This window comes from Cricetulus griseus, chromosome 2 (assembly GCF_003668045.3).
Source record: "Cricetulus griseus strain 17A/GY chromosome 2, alternate assembly CriGri-PICRH-1.0, whole genome shotgun sequence".
In the NCBI taxonomy this organism is placed as follows: domain Eukaryota; kingdom Metazoa; phylum Chordata; class Mammalia; order Rodentia; family Cricetidae; genus Cricetulus; species Cricetulus griseus.
This window is the reverse complement of record NC_048595.1, coordinates 227937259-227955582: the sequence shown is the minus strand read 5'-3', so window position 1 is coordinate 227955582 and position 18324 is coordinate 227937259. Positions and strand designations below refer to the sequence as shown.

At 35.9% G+C, this 18324-nt stretch overlaps 1 non-coding gene across 1 annotated transcript; it reads right to left on the bottom strand.

The window, feature by feature from the left end:
- Positions 1-17370: 17370 nt before the first annotated feature.
- LOC113834489 lies at positions 17371-17450 on the bottom strand. The gene has a single exon (XR_003483037.1). It is a non-coding gene; the product is annotated as a small nucleolar RNA SNORD35 (small nucleolar RNA).
- Positions 17451-18324: the final 874 nt, after the last annotated feature.

Here is an 18324-nt window from a genome sequence, read left to right as displayed (position 1 = left end):
TGTCAATGCAACATCAGCTAGAATTACCTAGAAATGGTCTTTATGAGGAATTCTCTTTGGCCTGTAGGCTCTCTGTGGTGAATTAACTCTAGTGTTGAAAGTGAGCACTACCACTTTAAGAGCGGGGCCCTGATCTGTGTAAGAATGGAGAAGACTACATGAGCATAAGTGGAAGCAAGCAGGAATCCCTGTGTTTATGCTTTCTATGATCTTGGCTTTTGATGTTTTAAGCTCCTGCCTTGACTTCCCCTCAATAATTGGCACTCAAAGTTTTAAACAATCACAGCAGCAGAAATGAAGTTACAGTCTGTAATAAAAAATTCCACTAGACCAGGATTAGTTGTTTCCCACAACTAGGAAGGCTCTGAAGTGCAAAATGAAGACATCTGTTAACTCTCTTCCTGGTGAGGTCTGGCTTATTGACTTGCAGGTAACCATCTTTTGACTAAGTTATCACTTGCAAGTGGTGTAGAGGAATCAAAGATCTTGACTTTTTCTTCAAGAACACTAACTCCATCCTGAAATTCCACCCTAATGACCTTATCTCATTCAAATCAGAGTCTGTTTCTTACTTTCAGCACATAACTTCACCACAGAAACTTTGGAGACATTCAAGTCAGTCCATTCCACTACTTATTATTTAAACACTAAAAAATTACATATATCTTATGATTCAACTTTCAAATTATTCATGCAATACTTAATGTTATTATTTCCTTTTGGTTATTAGAAAGCTCTAACTGAAATACTGTGAACTGTTCTACTCTGATCACTGCTTCCTCCAACACTATTGATGGGGGAAATGCTTACCATGCCCACTTGAGGGCTGGCACAGGTGACGCTGACCACACACACTTGGGCATGTTCAGAGTGACATAGCAAGGCCTTAAATATGAGGGATGAACACATGCGGCTCACTATTACCTCTCTCGCCAGGCTGTACAGGACTGACTCCCTCGATTGAGTACTCCCTAATAAACCATCTGTTTTTCAAACTAGTTCTGACTCCATTGCAATCTGCATTAATTGCATTCCACTTTAGCTGGTGTCAGAAGTGTAGCACCATAATAAAAATTAATGCCCTTTTCATACATCACTAGATGTATTATTTGTGTATTTATCTTCTCTAAATTAAAAGATTTCCTTCTTGAAGCAGGAGGAGGCCTTTGTAAAACTCGTGAAGCTAAGGAAACTTAAAAGACTTGAGAAGTCTGGCAATTTATAAAGTCACAAGGCCCCCTCTACAAAATTATATACACATCACACATTTGCTGAGGGATAGAAGGTATGCTTATTTGGTGAGGTGTCTGAAGTTGTCAGGGAACACCAGGAATGCATCATTCAGAAGTCTTCATCAACACTTTGATGGATTTTTCGGTGAATCTTCTTCCCATGTCACCAACAATCTCCTAAGTAACTCCAGTAAACTCATTGGTTCAGCAAGCCAGACTTGGGGTGAAACCATTCCTCATTTTAAATTCACAATATTTTTGGAGTTAGTCACTTTAAATTTCACGTTGGTTGTAATTTCATTGTAACTAGTTTAATAATTGATTTTATTTAATTTAATATTTGCTAAATTATTTAACTTAGTCATATGTATCATAATAAAATATTGACAGCATGTATATATGCTTGTGTATGTGATATCTTCTAAATACTTTATCACAAAAATAAGGAAAAATTTTAGGTAATTAAAATTCAAAATATCTCAGGTCTGAGAGCCTGTAACTAAATGTCCCAACAGATACAGAAGCCAGAGAAGATTAACCTGTGTCATGTGTTTCCCACTTGACAATGTGGTTCTAACAGGGACACCTAAGGTTATTTTCACTAAAACTGATTGGGTGACTTTTGAAAAATATGTGTCTACTTGCTAAGCACCACATTTGGGTGCAAATTTCAACTCTGTGTTTAGCTGGTGTCCACTGTAATACAGCCACTTGTTCACCTGTAGGGACTCCTCGTTTGTACTATGGTTTTAAACCCGAGTACATTATTTCATCTTAAACATATATTTGAAAACATGAAAAGTGCTTACGTTAAAATGATTGTCTTTGGACTTATTTTCTTCTGTGGGATTTATGTATTTGTACACCTCATTTGTATACTTGTTAGGTGTGCCACATTTTAAACCAATAAACATTATTGCAGTCCTAAATTCTGCCAGCCTTTTTGCGTGCAAGTAGAGATATTACTGCCAACAAAAACAGGTGCATTCTCTTCTCATCTGAAAATATTTACTTTCACCTCATCCAACCAAGAAATGGCACCAATCGTCAAATCCTCCTTCAATGTTTTTACACACACATTATGTCTCTATAATAGAATTATGAAGAAATAATCAAGTGAACTATATAAAAATCTATGGTTTGCATCACCTTATTCTGCATCCATTATTAATTTTAGAATTAATTATTATATAAACAAGGAGAAAATATGAATAAATAGCACTTTGAGTACTCATACACAATATGAATAGTTAATTCACAGTAAGTAGCTAAATACCTATAAAAATAACATAGATTGATGTCAGTTCTCTATAGTTATAATTATGAAAGTGACAGTGAAAAAAACAAGCAAGAAACCTGTCCTGATTTGATAGAAACAAACAAACCAACAAATTATCTATCTGGATCATATGATCACACTGTGTCCCATAAATATGCACAAATAGTATATTTCAATTAAATACAACTCCCAACAGTCATTTATTACATACTGCTTATCAGAGCAAAGAAGTAAATTAGGTAAGGACTGTGTCTTTGATCCAGGTATTCAAAAAACTGCATAAGCAATAAAACATAACAGCATAAAAATGTGAATTTTCAAATTACATTTTATTTCCCTTTAGAAGTATTTATCCTGGATTTGATGTTTCTTGCTACCAGGACTGCAATGCTTTAAAAATGTCTTATTACATATGCAGATGATTGCAAATATTTTATATATCTTTATATAAGATTTTTCAGTATTAAATCCCTTTGCACATTGCTTTGTGAATAGGTAATATAATTTTGAAATTAATTTAATTTTGAAAATTTAATATAATTTTAATTAGCTCATTCATTGTTATGTACAATAGTTGTTCTTTTAATAAACAATGTTATTATCCTGTTATATATCTCTGAATTGCTCATCCACACCTTATAACACAACTCTTGCTTATTAATCAAGATAAACTTTAACTTCTTTATAAAATTGCTGATTATTCTTGCAGAGGTAAGTTTTATCTCACCATCTGTGAATAAGAGCAGCTTTTGTTTTCTTTAATCATTACCAACATATGGTATTTAGTCATAAATATTAGGTTGATGATTTCATATACATACACACAAAACACACACACACACACACACACACACACATACACACACACACACATGAGAATTCCTCTGCAGCTAATTATAACCTCATAACTTTGGTTTAGTCTTCACTAGATTGAAGATTTTCATTGTATAATGATTTATAGATACAAAGCACATTTGATCTAAAGTGTGTGTGTGTGTGTGTGTGTGTGTGTGTGTGTGTGTGTTAGTAACCTGTGGGTTTACATATTAAAAAGAGTTCATCTTTTCCTAGTTTTTCTCACCACTTATGCTGCATGAGGACCATATGTATCATTTCAACTTCTTTTCTAAGACATTTATCTATGTATCCCTCTATGTATATCACATTTTTAATCACTATTATGCTGCCAGTGACTAGTAGAAAGCAAATTATTATATTTTCTTCAGAATTGTAAATTTTCTTACAATTAGGTACAATTATATTTATATACATGTAAATTTTGTATATCTTTTCCAGTTAGTTTTATAAATTATGCATGAGAATAATGTAAAATTTTAACAATATATAACAAAGCTCCTGTTATTAGAAAACTTTCTTTGTAATGTTTTAAGATTAATACATGAATGTTGTATTTATTTCATTTCAATCCCAAACAGTCCCTAAGAACTGTATTCCTGCTTAGTCTATAATACTGTGTTAATATTGTTAATCCTTTTAAAGAAAAATGTTTTAAACTCTGGCTTCTAGTATATCTTATTTAAATACTACCATTTTTTTCTTTTGTCTTTTGTATTACATTGAATGTTCAGTCATAAAAGGATAAATAAGAAACTCCAATGCCTAATTTCTCTGAGGATAAGCAGTTGTACAAATTCATAGTCAAAAACTGAAACCAAAACATGGATAATCAAAGAATCTGCTCTAAAGCCTGTATTTCTGGCAATTATTAAACAAAGCTCCAGGCCTCAGTTCATTAACATAAATTCATACATTAAAGAGCTTTTCAACTAAGATTTTATTACCTGAAACAAATGTTCATGTTTCATCAAAAATTACAACTAAGCCAGGAGTTGGGGGAGTGAAGGTTCTAAAAGCAAAATAAAAATTAATCAAAAAACAAATTCAAGTGTGATAATGCATTGAAATTATCTCACAAGAACTGATTAAGTAGTCATATATGAAAGGCTGTAATAAAAAATATTCAAGAAGAATAAGTAGTTGGATGCCATATGTAGAGAGATGAAATGTCTATGAAAGAATCACTAGTCAATAGTAACTCAGACGGGGTAAATGGCCTAATCACAGAACTCAGAAGATGGACCTGGGAAGACCAGGAATTCAGTTATTCTTGCTATATACATTAAATTTCAGGCCAACTGAGGATCCACTGATTAAAACACAGATGGTAAATATGGGACATTTTGTACTAGGACAAAACTTATAGAGTTTCTCTGACAGGTGTGTAGGTGCAATGGAGCAGAAAAGGGACTTGTAAATAACACCAGCAAAGTGAGAAAGCTACTGTGAACATAAAAAAAAAATCTTGTACTATGTATGAAGCAGAATATTTGAAGATGGGTTGGATTTTAAAAGTTTGTTGTAATTTCTGAGACACATTATTAAAATGAATGTTACTGTTATATACATATAAATGTGGTTTAAAACATAACTGTTGCTGGAAGTTGTTGTCCCACCTGGTCCCACAGCTGCCTTTCAGTCCCAAACAAACACACAGACACTATATTAGTTATGCAACTGTTGGCTGATGTCTAGGGATTCTTATTGGCTAGCTCTGTCTTAATTATTAACTAATCTCTAATAATCTATGCATTTCCACATGATCTTATCTTACCAGAGAAGGGGCCGGACCTGTTACTCCTTCCTCCACTACATGGCATCCCTTCATGGTGTCTCTCTGCCTACCTTTCCCAGAATTCTCTTTGTCTCCTCGTCTTGCCTATCTTCCTGTCTCTATTGGCCAGTGTTTTAATTTATCAACCAATAAGAGAGATATATATACAAAAGGGCATCCCCCATCACATGACCATTTAAATGGTTAAATAAAACCATATAAAGGATAAAAGAAGATTTAGAATACCATGAGGGAAAGAACATATTAAGCAAATAGAAAACTCCTTTATAAAGATGATAAATAGCAAACTTACTAAAGCAGTGATGAAATATGAGTAGCCAAAATTCATCAACTAAAAGACAGCAATTCAAAGTGGAGTGTAGCAATTGAGTGTGGCAGAGGTACTGAAGGGCCTAATTCATGGAGAACTTCTAACATATATCATGCTTCTCTCACAGAGAGATATTGAATTTTCCCAGTGTCAAGAAAACCCAGAAAAACTAGTTCTTGGAGAATGAAAATATATCTTAAGAGTAAAGAAGCCAGAGAGATAATAGGACTGTAAGTGTGTTGTGTTTTCATTTTCTTAAAGAGCTATAAAATCCATGCCTATCAGCAGAAGCAAAATGTTAGCGCTCTGAGTGAAAGCTAAAATGGCTACACACATATGCAATAATGGCAAATGCATATGCACACATTATGCACACACATGCATGCACATACACACATTCATACTAGCAATGCACAAGACAAAAATAAATGCGTAGGAAAAAGGGAGTGCAAAGCTGGAAACTGGTAGTGCTGTTAGTTCGTGCAAGATGGGAACAGAAATCCTTGTCTATAAAGGGGATGTTCAAGCTGAAAAGTTGAGAAAGGCAAGGAGTAATGAAGTTATTTAGGAAAGGGTGTGATAAGATAAAGTATTTGTGCAAAAATCCCAAGGGCTAAGCCACTCAGCACATTGTGGGGAGTCAGGCTGATATTTTACTGGAAAATGACAGAGGACTAGGAGGTAAGGATATGGGTTGTGGGAGATAGGAGAGTGACAGCTTTGAGCAGACATTGCCTGGGTGCTCTTACTTTAGGAAAGAAGGAACAAACTGCATAGGAAATGAGTTAAGAACCTGGTAAAACAGTGTGAACCATGGTTAATGGCAGCTGGACCAAAAAAAGCACAGAGGCTAACATACTAATATCATTCATATGTATGCTAAAAATACAAACTTCTAAAGGACTTTTACTTAAAATTGTGACCTCATAAGATATTCACTAAAATGTTTTTTTTCAATAGTGAGTAAGATAAATACTAAGTAAATTGACACTATGTTTTGTTTTTCATCTTAATCACCTAAAGTAGGATGGGAATTAGTTTATCTTCATGACAGAGGCATGAACTGGGCATACATTGAAAACAGAAGAAAGACTTGAGATGGGAAAGGACAGAGCGGGAATCTTAGCAGATGGCTTGAGCAATTGCCCAAGGTTATAATGATTTCTGATTTATTGGGAAATAATTAAAATGCTATAAACAAACACATTATTTTAATTAAAATTTTATTATGGAGAGTGTGACTTTATATGGAACACAGTGATTCTGATTCCTAACTTCCTTATCAGGAAAGCACCGTGTACAGAAATTACAAGCTTTTTAACCCTCCGCCCATCATGGAGCACTCTACTCATTATAGCATTGTTTATAATTGTCATCTTAGATGTTTCAGAGACTGGACTTTGCTAATGAGATCATTTTGAATACCCCAAAACTCTCTACAACATGCTTTCTTTTCATCCTGGGCTTGGTATAAACTTGCTTTTTATTTGCACTGCCCTTTGACACTTCAATTTTCTGTTTGCTTTTTAAATCCTAGCTAATTAGAGCATTTCACATTCTTCATGATAAAGAAGTTCTCACACAGGGCATGTAATTAGAATATCTGATGACAAGAGCTGGGATTTTTAACACCCAAGGGTTGAAAGATCATACCTCAGACCAACATCTTCCCGGAGGATGTTTTGCATTTGAGCAATTAACCTCCTGTTCAGGACATGGCCAACTATTCATCTCCTAACATCCCTTAGCTAGTATTATTTCAAAGTCTGCTCTTTTATCGCCTTTTATCAAACACAGTGAACCCTTAGGTCAAAGTAAAAAGGCCCAGAGAGAAAGCTTCATCATCGTGCAGAAATGATCATAGTGCCTTTTGTTAGAAATGTATCACTTAGTGCCTCCAGATTGCCTTTTGCCCTATACAAAAATTGCTACACTTATGTTTCATTATAGTATTAAATTTATTTCCTCAGTAAATTATATTACTAGTGTGTACTAGTATAAACACTTGTACATGTATGCCCCCACACATAGGTGCACAAATATACTCATACACACATCCCATACCTAGTGAATGACAGAAATTGTAAGGAGAATTAAGGTCTTCATAAGTGTTGAGCCAGGACAGAAAAGGATATCCTCAGGCTTTTGCCCCACATCATTTCATCTTCTCACTCCTTTTTTAAGGATTTCACTTAATCATTATGTAACAAGGGTCCATTTCATGGTAAGCATTGCAATTGTTATAGGTACAGTCATGGAAAACAGTGAGTGGATATTGCCTTGAAGAAAAATAAATTAGCCCATCATGGCATGTACATGTCATTGCTGCCATTCAGGAAGCCCTTACTCAAGAAGATTATGTGATCCTGGGAGGTAGAAACCCGCCTTGAAAATACACTGGGGGATCATCTCAAAAAACAAACAACAAATGAGGACCTGGCAGCTAGTAGGATTCCTGGGTTCTGGGGAATCACTCTGTAATTATTTACATATGGGAAGAACTAACTCGAGTTGTTGGGCTGTCACAAAATAAGATGTGAAGTTAGGATGTGGATGTATTGGAGGACTATGAGTATGAACTGGAGGAAGAAAAGGAGGGTACACATTAACCTATTTTGTGGCATGCATACATGAATTTTTTAAAAATTAAGAACCAATATTTAAATGGCAACAGATGAGATGAAGACTTAGAGTGCTGATGCCACTATAAACTAGGTTCCAGAAGAGGAACACGGAACATATACTGCTCGTTGACAGAGAACAGCATTCCCATGTCTCCAAGGACAAAGGAGACTCTTCAGAGAACTGGAAATAGGTGCCATCTGAGTTGTTGACAGAGAAACAGAAGATCACTGAACAGACAGAAGAGCAAGGGGAAGTGGGGCTGAAAAGGTATTCTAGTACCTGGTGATGCAGTCAGGCAAAAGTGCGCTGAGAATCCAGCATAGTTCTTTGTGATCAAACTGAAGATCCAGGTGAAGGCTAAAAAAATCTGGGCATCTAGATTGTCAAGGCAAAAAAATAAATATGCCTCCTGTTCATCAGCAATGATAAAGTTTGGAAGCCTCAGCACCAAGACCAAAAGAAATACATCAAATTTTACTCTGTATGCAGCCTATTTTCCAAAATGACTATATAAATTCATGGCCCACAAAGCACTGTATAGGTTTCCCTTTTCTTCACAAACTGGGCACGCTTTCTGTTCTCCATGTTTTGGATACTATCCAATTTAGTGAGGTGATATATCATTATGGACTTTTGTTTGTATTTGTCTGGTGGTTGTAGATGCTTACTACCTTTGTATATAAAGTTTCAATCAATAGATGATTTAAAATACATGATATATGTTTTCATACATGTAAGATATTATTCAGTCATAAAAATAAAGGAAATGTTTTATTTGATAGTAACAGGTGCATACCGAAATAACTCTATACTAAGTAAAATAAGCCAGGCATAGAGAGAAAAATACTTTACAACACACTCATGCTCGTAATAAAAAATATTGAGCTCATAGACAGGGTATCTACTTATTCCAAATGATAACACTGATCTCTTTCTTCAGCCTTCTGAGATAGAGGTTCATCAGGTATGCACCACCACACCCTACCAAACACAATATCTTTTTTTGCGACACAGATAGGTTAATTCCATCAGTCCCACTAACCAGATTAACATAGAGGTAATTGAGCCAAGGATTAACTGTAAATCAGTGCCAAAGTTGTTCCTTCTATTAGGTACCGTAAGTCTTCAGGAGCAATCACTTCCCTGTGAATCATCTTCCCATATACTGAACATGAAAAACTGAGCCATCGTTTCACTTAGAATTGCATACAGTGCAGTGCTCTTGCAAGTTGACCAAGCAAGCGAGCAACCTGCAGCAGGTAGACGCATAGATTCGGGTGTTTGTAATCTCCGAGAATTATGGCTCAGTTATTTCAATTTCAAAATCCCAATTGTTAATGCATCTGATAAAGCCAGCTCAGAACCAAAGTTTATGCTATTGCCAAAGTCGTTCTTCAGTGTAGTTAGGAACAAACTTTGGCTAAAACAGCAAATCCGTGTTTCTTACTTCCCACCTATTTTCTCCCTTTTCATTATCTGTGCCTCTAAAGTTGAGTCCAACTCTCTAAAGCCTAAGGGGAGGAAGCTCTGCTTTTATTGCTCCTTCACCCGATGCCAAGAGCCAGCTGAAATGCCCCCACAGTACCATAATCCAAAGATTTTTATCACCTCTTCTATCATCAAAATTTATCTGTCCCATCTAGACTCCTGTGGTTTATCTTATTAATTAATTTAGTCAAAGCCTTCATGGTTTATTTAGGCTTAATTTGTTATCACTGCCAGGAATGTTCCCACTCACTGGGGATTTATTAGTTGAGCCCAGAGAGAGCCATATGAGTCTTTCACGGACCTGCAGAAAGAGAACCACAGGAAAAGACCCAGCGGGGCAGGTGAAGCTTGTTTTCCTAAACTCACACTAAATTTGTAGTTGTCTAGTCTGCGGAGGTCTGTGCAGAGAGCCCACACCTGGGGTGTTTTCTCCTGTGTGAAGACCCCCTGCAGGTGGAATCCTTGAGTTTGTGGTTTGTGCCTTCCTTGTGAATTTAGTAATTTCAGAAAGAATGGATTCAGAACCATGTAAGTTTTTAAAACCCTTGATGGAAATCATTGACATTTTAACACTGGGAAAGTGCCAGGAGAAGGTAATTAAAATGTAAATTATAAGTACAAATGATCACATGAAAAGCGGTTTTATTTTAAATTTCATAACAATCCAATGGACAGTTATAAATTTGTGAGTGAAATCAGAAAGTTTCCCTTACCTGCTGCTCCTGGTTGGGGGACCAAGCATAGCTGATGGCTTTATTATCTCTCTCCTGAGAATTTGCCAGATGTTAGAGACAGCATAGCACAAAGTGCCTTCTTGGATTGTTGCCTCTGAACTAAGAGAAAGCAGCAATAAATGAACTAACAGGACAAGGTTTCACAGTTTCCCAGAACTGTCAAGTTTATAATTCCATGACTGCTGCTGCTTCTCCTTTAATTCCCTATTTAAGTATGTCAGGTTCTTAAATATTCCACATCTAAACTACAAAATATATTTCCCTAGTATGATAATCTCATTAAATATTTTATAGATAAGATTTTTGTGAGTAGTTTTCAGAGTTTGCTACATTGAAGTTGTACCCCATAACAAGGGCAGTGGATACTTTTTGTATAGATCAAATAGTAAACTCTTAGTTTGTGGGCCAAATAATTTCATTATTGCAGTGGGAAAGCAACTGAGAAAACAGGTGGCTGTGGATATGGCTTTGCTCCAATAACTTTATTTACAAATAATAACAAACAGGCTAGAATTAGCCATAAGTCTGTACTTGATTTTGCTCCCTGTGTATAGTGATTTTAAGGAATTTTCCAATAACATTTTATTTATGAATAATAACAAACACGGTAGATTTAGTCATAGGCGAAATCTCTTTATATAATGATTTGTTTTGCTTTTCTTAAATTTAAATTAGAAACAAGTTTGTTTTACATGTCAATCCCAGTTTCCTCTCCCTCCCCTCCTCCCAGTCACCACCAACCCCTTATCCCAATCCCTTTCTGCTCCCAGAGAAGATGAGGCCTTCCTTGGGGATCTTTGAAGTCTGTCATATCATTTGGAGCAGGGCCTTGGCCCTCCCCTGGATGTCTAGGCTGAGAAAGTATCCCTCTTATGTGCAATAGGCTTTGCTTGTGGTTGGTGATTAAGAAGTGTTGTGACTTCACTGACCTAGCAAAAGTGTGTGAATGTACAATTTATTTAATTTGCTGATCAGTGATAATAAACATAGGATAACCTTATAGAAAAGAAACAGTTTGAAGACTGCTTTTTTCTTTTGAAATATGAGCAAATATCAAAGTGTTCTTTTTGAAAAACTGTTTTCAAAGGACCTTTCATTTGTCTGAGACAATGTAGAATATATGAGTTTAATTCCAGAATAATTTAAAAGAGATTATTTACATGTCTATATGAATAGGAATTAATGTCTTATATCAAAATTGTGCTGTACTCTATGGAAAATAAAATCACACAAAAGCAATTAAAATATTTCAAAAGCATTTTATCTACATTGTCAATATCCTTATAGATTTAATACTCTAATATTAATTGCCAATAATTAATTATGAATAATGAAATTTAGAGTAACCACACAAATGTTTTAAGTGAAGTTATAATTAATTTGTTTATTGTTTTCACATGATGTTATGTTATTAGTGAAAATTAGCTCTTATTTTAAAAGTTATTAAGTTTTGCTGTCTGCTTGCCAACATTGATTCATTATACTTGCTAAATATAATGCCTAATACATTTTTAAACATTGTGTTAACCCCTACAGTACCATGTTATCTTGACTCTATAAATTAGGTAGCCTAAAATAAAATGACAATGACACTTTTTTAAAAAATGTTTTTAATTTGAATAGAATTACATCATGTGCCCTCTCTCATTCTTCCCTCACCCCCCCCCAGGTACCTTCCCTCCAACTCCTCTCATGTTCTCCCTCATTCACATTTGTAGACTCTTTGCCTTTGATTACTTTTATGTGTGTGTGTGTGTGTGTGTACGTGCATGCGTGTGCACACACTGGAAAATGTATAAATACAACCTGTTGAGTCTTTCAGTTGTTTGTGTGTATATTGTTTCAAGGTTGGCCACTCTGCATTGAACAACCAATATGGGGTTCATCGCTGGAAGAGGCAAATTTTCCCTCTCCTAGCTGTCATTAGTTGACTGTAGTTCTTAGTTTAGGACTGTGACTTGTGAAATGTTCTGTCTTTCATGTTAATGTGTCCATAGATATCATTGTTCTTCTGGTTTTGTTTAATTTCCCCACTGACTTCCTTATATTCTGGTTCTTATATTCCTCTGGTCCTTCTCACTTTGATGTTCTCAGAACATAAAGGCAGGAGCTGTGGTGCATATATATTCATTGGGGCTGGGATTGTCAAGATCTGTTGATCCCTGCATTGTGTCTAATGTGTGTTTCTGAGATGGTGACCCATTTCTTGTAATGAGAGGCATCATCGATGAGGGGTGGTTGCTATACTTATAACACTTTTGAAAGAAATAAGATATTCAAAATATTCAAAATTGTATAATAACTTCCTCTGAATGTTCCTTTTGCTAGATTGGGTTCTGAGGCTTCCATAGAGATCAAAATTAGTTCTCAACTGGACAGCACAGAGCTGTTTACTAATGTGTTTTGCCATCCTGTCATGCCAGAGTGTCTCTAGGCAGATTCTTTAAATATTCCAGGAGCTTCATGAACATAGGAGTTTTCTCCAGATTAAGTGTGGATGGCATTGTATGCTGTGGGAGTTCTCTTTGACACCTTTCTCAGATACTGTAGAAACATTCCCAAATCCTAAAGCCTAGTCCTTCCTCCTGCTGGGTTGACTTCTTCCTGCCTTTCAAGAAAAAAATAAAGCAAATTATAAGTTTGGATAGCATTCCTTCACGTAAACTGTTCAATAAGAAAAAATAATCATCAATATTATTCATAAACTACTTCATTTTGTTCTTTTGCTACTTAGTTTTTACTTTGGCAGGGGGGTCTTCTAAAGAATCCTGATTCTGTCTGCTCAACAAATGAGTGACTTTCTGTTGCCCACTGTGGTGGGCAGAAGGAGCTCTACAAGTTACCTAAGGCCACATGAGAAGAAGAGCCCTTTCCATACGTTCTGGCCAAACATCTTCTAGAAGTTCGATCTGTTGCTCACTTCACCATATTATTCTGATTGCAGTGACCAGTCTTTCAATTATGAGTAAAAGTTCATTTTTATTTAAATTCATCTATAATTAGTTTAACTCAAAGCAGTAGAAATCAGTACAAATATGAACTTATCTACAGAAAGATCAAGACTTACTTGCCCCATGTCCTTTAGATCCTTATGTATCTGCAATGGGGCATTTCTCCTACTAGTCTTTTGGGTTCATCGCCAGTTTGTTCAGGAGCCAGTAAAAATGCTACACATTAAGTTTACTTTCTTATTTATGTGTGTCTGAGAGGAATAGGTGTGGTCATGCTTGGGGAAGTCAGAGGACTGTGGGAGTTGGTTCTCTTCTTCTACCAGGTGACTTCTGGAGACAGAACTCAAGTTGCAAGGCTTGATAGCAGTGTCTTTGCCTAGGTTGGGTCATCTCACTGGCCCAGAAGTGTTCTGTTGTTTAGCTATTGATTTTGAAACATTGAGACTTTTCATGTTACACAATATGTAGTATGATGACATACCTCAGCAAATACATTTGACTTACAAGGACATTCACCTCACATATTATTAAAAAAAATTCCACAGTCAATTGTTGAAAATATTTAGGTACCCAAATTAATAGCATGCTTACAGGTATGTAAGTTATTAAGTGTTTGTGAATTTTCTTGCCATTAGTTTCCATATATGTAATACAAATACTTTAATTTTATATATACACTATGGGATCAGTTAGTAAGCATATATTATTATTATCAAGATTACTCAAAATATATTAAATATTTATTTTATATGAAGAGAATTTTTCATTAGAATTCATTATTAATTTTTTAATTATTAAAAAATTTTAGTATGAGAAGACATAAAGACTATTTTCAAATTTGGACCTGTAGTTTATATAGTTAAACTGCTAGCTCTGTAAGTGTAAGGACCTGATTTAAAACCCTAATACCCACACCAAAAGCCAAGCAAGGTGGTATGCATATGTAATCCTAGGGCTAGGGGTGTGAAAACAGTAGAATCTCATGGGAATCAGTCACCAACCTGCTTATTCTACTTTACAAGCCCCAGGTCCCAGGGAGAGATATAACAAAAATCAAAGTAGGTGTCCCAGACCTTCACAACTCTCTCTCTCTCTCTCTCTCTCTCTCTCTCTCTCTCTCTCTCACACACACACACACACACACACACACACACACACACACACACTAAAAAGTGCTTGTTTTGAATAGCAAGTAAAAGAATGTAGTGAGAAGCTCTTCATGGCTTCCTTTTCCAGTTCCAAGCAATTTGGGAACAAGCAGAATAATATCTGTGGAATGTAGAAAATTAATTAATACATGAAGTTTACATTTTAATGAACTATGAAACAAATAATTGAAGAAAATTGTTTATCAAGAACCTTAAACTAGTTCCATGATTTCTTTCAGATAAAATTTTAAAAAATATTACTGATCATTCATATGAAGTGATCAGACATGAGGTTTACAACTTATAAATAACCTGCTCAATAAGAATTAGCTCTTGTTTCAATGCAGTTCCTTTAGCCCAGTGTCTATATGAAGCAGAAAAATTAGCCTCATCCACTCACCTTGGGGAATAGCAGAGCAACAAGAAGTGAAGAACCTGACTCCTTCAACCATTTCATGAAGCACAGATACTTGTCAGTCTGTACTACTCATCTCTAAGCTGTTGCCTATCCAGCTGTCATTCCTTTAGGCTATGCTGTGGCAATATTGACTTTACCTTCCCTGAATCACCAAGTATCTGAAAGTCAACTTCCATCACTGATTCTTCCCTGGGTAAGAACTGTTAAATTTGATATTACTGATGTTGTTGTTTTAGAAAAGGGAGCTTTTAAAGCTAATCTAGTTGTCTCTGGTTCATTTTCTCTTTCAGACCTTGCTTCATGTACATTTCTGGAAATGCACAAAGCAGGAGCAGTTCAAGGAAACTACTCCTTTGCTCTTCCACTGCACAGGGACACACACCAAACTTGACATACGTGCTTGGAGTATGAATTTATAGCACATTTTTCAAGGCATTCACTGTCAATTCAGCCACATTGCTATTTTCGACTGTTTTATGATGTCGATTTTTCTCCAGCTGACACTCTAGTGGATTCTAACACACACACACATTCAGTGGGGAAGTCCAAATGCTAAAGAAATACTGGACTATCAATCAAGTAACAAACACTTCCTGAGTTCCTACTAGGGGATTATTACTTTGGTGGGTGAGAATGATACAGAGAAATATAAAACATGGTTCCTGACATAAAAGACTATGGGAGTTTTGTGAGAATACACACATGCAGATATAGAGACACACACTCAAACTCACACATACACACATGCACCAACACATGAACATGCACACACCCACAAAAACCCACATATGAACCAACAAAAATCACATACAGAAACACAGACACACACACACACACACACACACACGCACGCACGCACGCGCACAGCCACACACATGCATAATACAAACATGTGCACATAAATACAAATATGTACACAAGTAATATTGCTTGCTAGAAAGCATATAACAATTTACACTAAGTAAAGAGGAACTATTGAATGGTAGTATTTTGAAGCAAAAGTAATCCAAAAACATAAAGGTCCTTAAATACATTGCTAGCACCCCAGATACATTCCAGGTCACTATATATGTGACCCTATTCCAGGTAGCTATGCCTTATTCCTTGAATACACCTTTGATTTTTCTCATTTTTGTATAATGCCATCTACAAGGGCTAAAATTAAAAAAAAAAAAACTTTCTTTTAGATTTTTAAATCTTTTTATCCCAAAGTTTAGTTCTTCTGACTCATAAATGTAGGGTATAAGATAAAATCATGACATAGACTAAAGTACAAGTACAACGTGACTTGTGTACAATGTTTCCAAGAAATCCAAAATGTGAGAGAAGGAAGGGACATCAGCCCATTGACTGTCCTTCTCAGGTCGTGTCTAACCATAATGAACTGAAATCGACTGTTCAGAGTTCACCTATTTGCCTGGAATAGCCTTAGAGTTTGTCAGGAAAATGAACTGGTGTCAGAATTGTAACCAAAAAAGATGGGGCTGTTGTTTCCTGGAGGGAGTTAAAGGCAGGTGTGTGGGCATAGGCTGTGTCCCAGTGGAATCCTGGAGAGCTCTCAGCAAGTGTGTTCTTCACTGTCGCAGGCTGATATAGTTATTGAGGATTCAGAAATTATTTTAAATAATGACCAATTTTCTGGTCACATTTAGCCATCATGTCCCACCTCCTGGCTGAGGTCTCTCTGAGGACTTTTCTGAACTTTGGGGATGATTTCTTTGACCTTAACTATTCCTAGCCTGCCACATTTGTGTAATTCCGTTTCCTTGTCTAAAACTCTGGTCCTTGTATCGTACAGTGACTCAGTTGTCCTATCTGACTCTCAGTGGCCACAGATGAGAAACTTAGGTAAGCAAGAACATGATTTTAAAGGGCTCTCACTCTTTTGAAGAAAAATGGAAACCAATGTGTATCTGCACCAAATTCCCAAAGCAGGATGTCACTTAAAAGGTAAAAGATAAAATATAAAAAGGATGTGACAGTTGCTGATTCTCAGACATGACCAAAAGTTAAACAAGATTCAGAGCAAAGTACACATTTAGGCTGTTCAGGAAACAATGCCTAAGAAGATGAACATTCAGACAACACCAAACCAGCTATAACGAATGCAAGCATATCGAGGAAGAAGACTGAAGTAATTAATGAATGAAATAAAACAGGAGATGACGGAAGTCTGCTCTGCAGCAGAAATTAGAATTTTTTTTTTTTTTTAGCACAAACAGTCTTTATTGGGCTCACACCAGGAGTCCGTTGGTCTTGAGGACCTCTGTGAACTTGCTTATTTTCTTCTTCACGTTCTTTTCTGCCTGTTTCCCGTAGCCTCAAGAGCTGCTTCTTTTTCCAATAGTGGATCTTGGCCTTTTCCTTCAATTTCTCCTCCAGCGTGGCTGTTACTGCCTGGTATTTCCACCCGACCTCATGAGCCAGACGCCCCAGGTAGGCAAACTGCAGGGGCACAAGGCTGTAAGGACATGGGTGAGCTAAAGGACCCTAGAGGTTCTCTTAAAGGACATATCCCCCATACAGGAGCCCCTACTGGCATCAGCTGAGCCTGTGGCATTATCGGCACTGCCAATCGGTGGCATCCGAAGACGAAATTAGAATATTTTGTTGAACCAGAGCAAAGTAGATTAGTTAAAAACATCCACAAGTAGCTTGATAGGATTGAGAAAAATCAGTTTATGTGTAGAATTTAAATATCTCCCTTTATACACTTCCCATCTTAAAAAGCCTTTGGTCCTGCAATTCAGAACTGCCTCAAGTGTCAAGGTTTCAAGATTCTGTTTTAGATAACTTTGTTCTTTTCTTATTCTCTCCATTAAATATTCTTTTAACTATCAAAACCCAAGTTGTATTGTCATGCACTTTATATAAGAGTTTCTGTGGGCTGGACTTTAAAATGACTTCAGTGTCAGAGAGAGGAGCTAGAAGAATGTCACAATATCTGCTAAACTGCAGAGACTTCCATACCAATCTGAAGGGGTTCTGTTCCTTGCCAGAGCACATTGACCCAAGTACACAAGGGGGCATCAGTTTTATAAAGCATATAGGATGAGTTCATTTTATAAACCTGATTATTTTTGTGCATATTTATCAAATTAGAGGAAATCTTTAAACTTGAAGAAAATATTTTCTAATTATAAATAATCTTTTTCTATTTAGAATAAAGAAATACCAAAACTTGACAGAAACAATAAATAACCCACTGAAACAGATTGAAGTTTTAAATAGTCTCTTGTTTAAGTGAGGCATATAAATGATCAAAAATATGTGAATGGATGATCAGAATCTCTAATCATTAAGTAACTTAAAATAAAAAATGATTGAGCTATGTAGTAAGAAGGACTGCTGCTATCAAAGACAGTAAAAATATCCCTTAATGATATGGACATTGGAAATTTTATGCACACTCAGTGAGATTGGCAAATGATAAAACAACTGTGGAAAAAAGGATGGCAGACCCTTAAAAAAAACAAAAAGGAAATT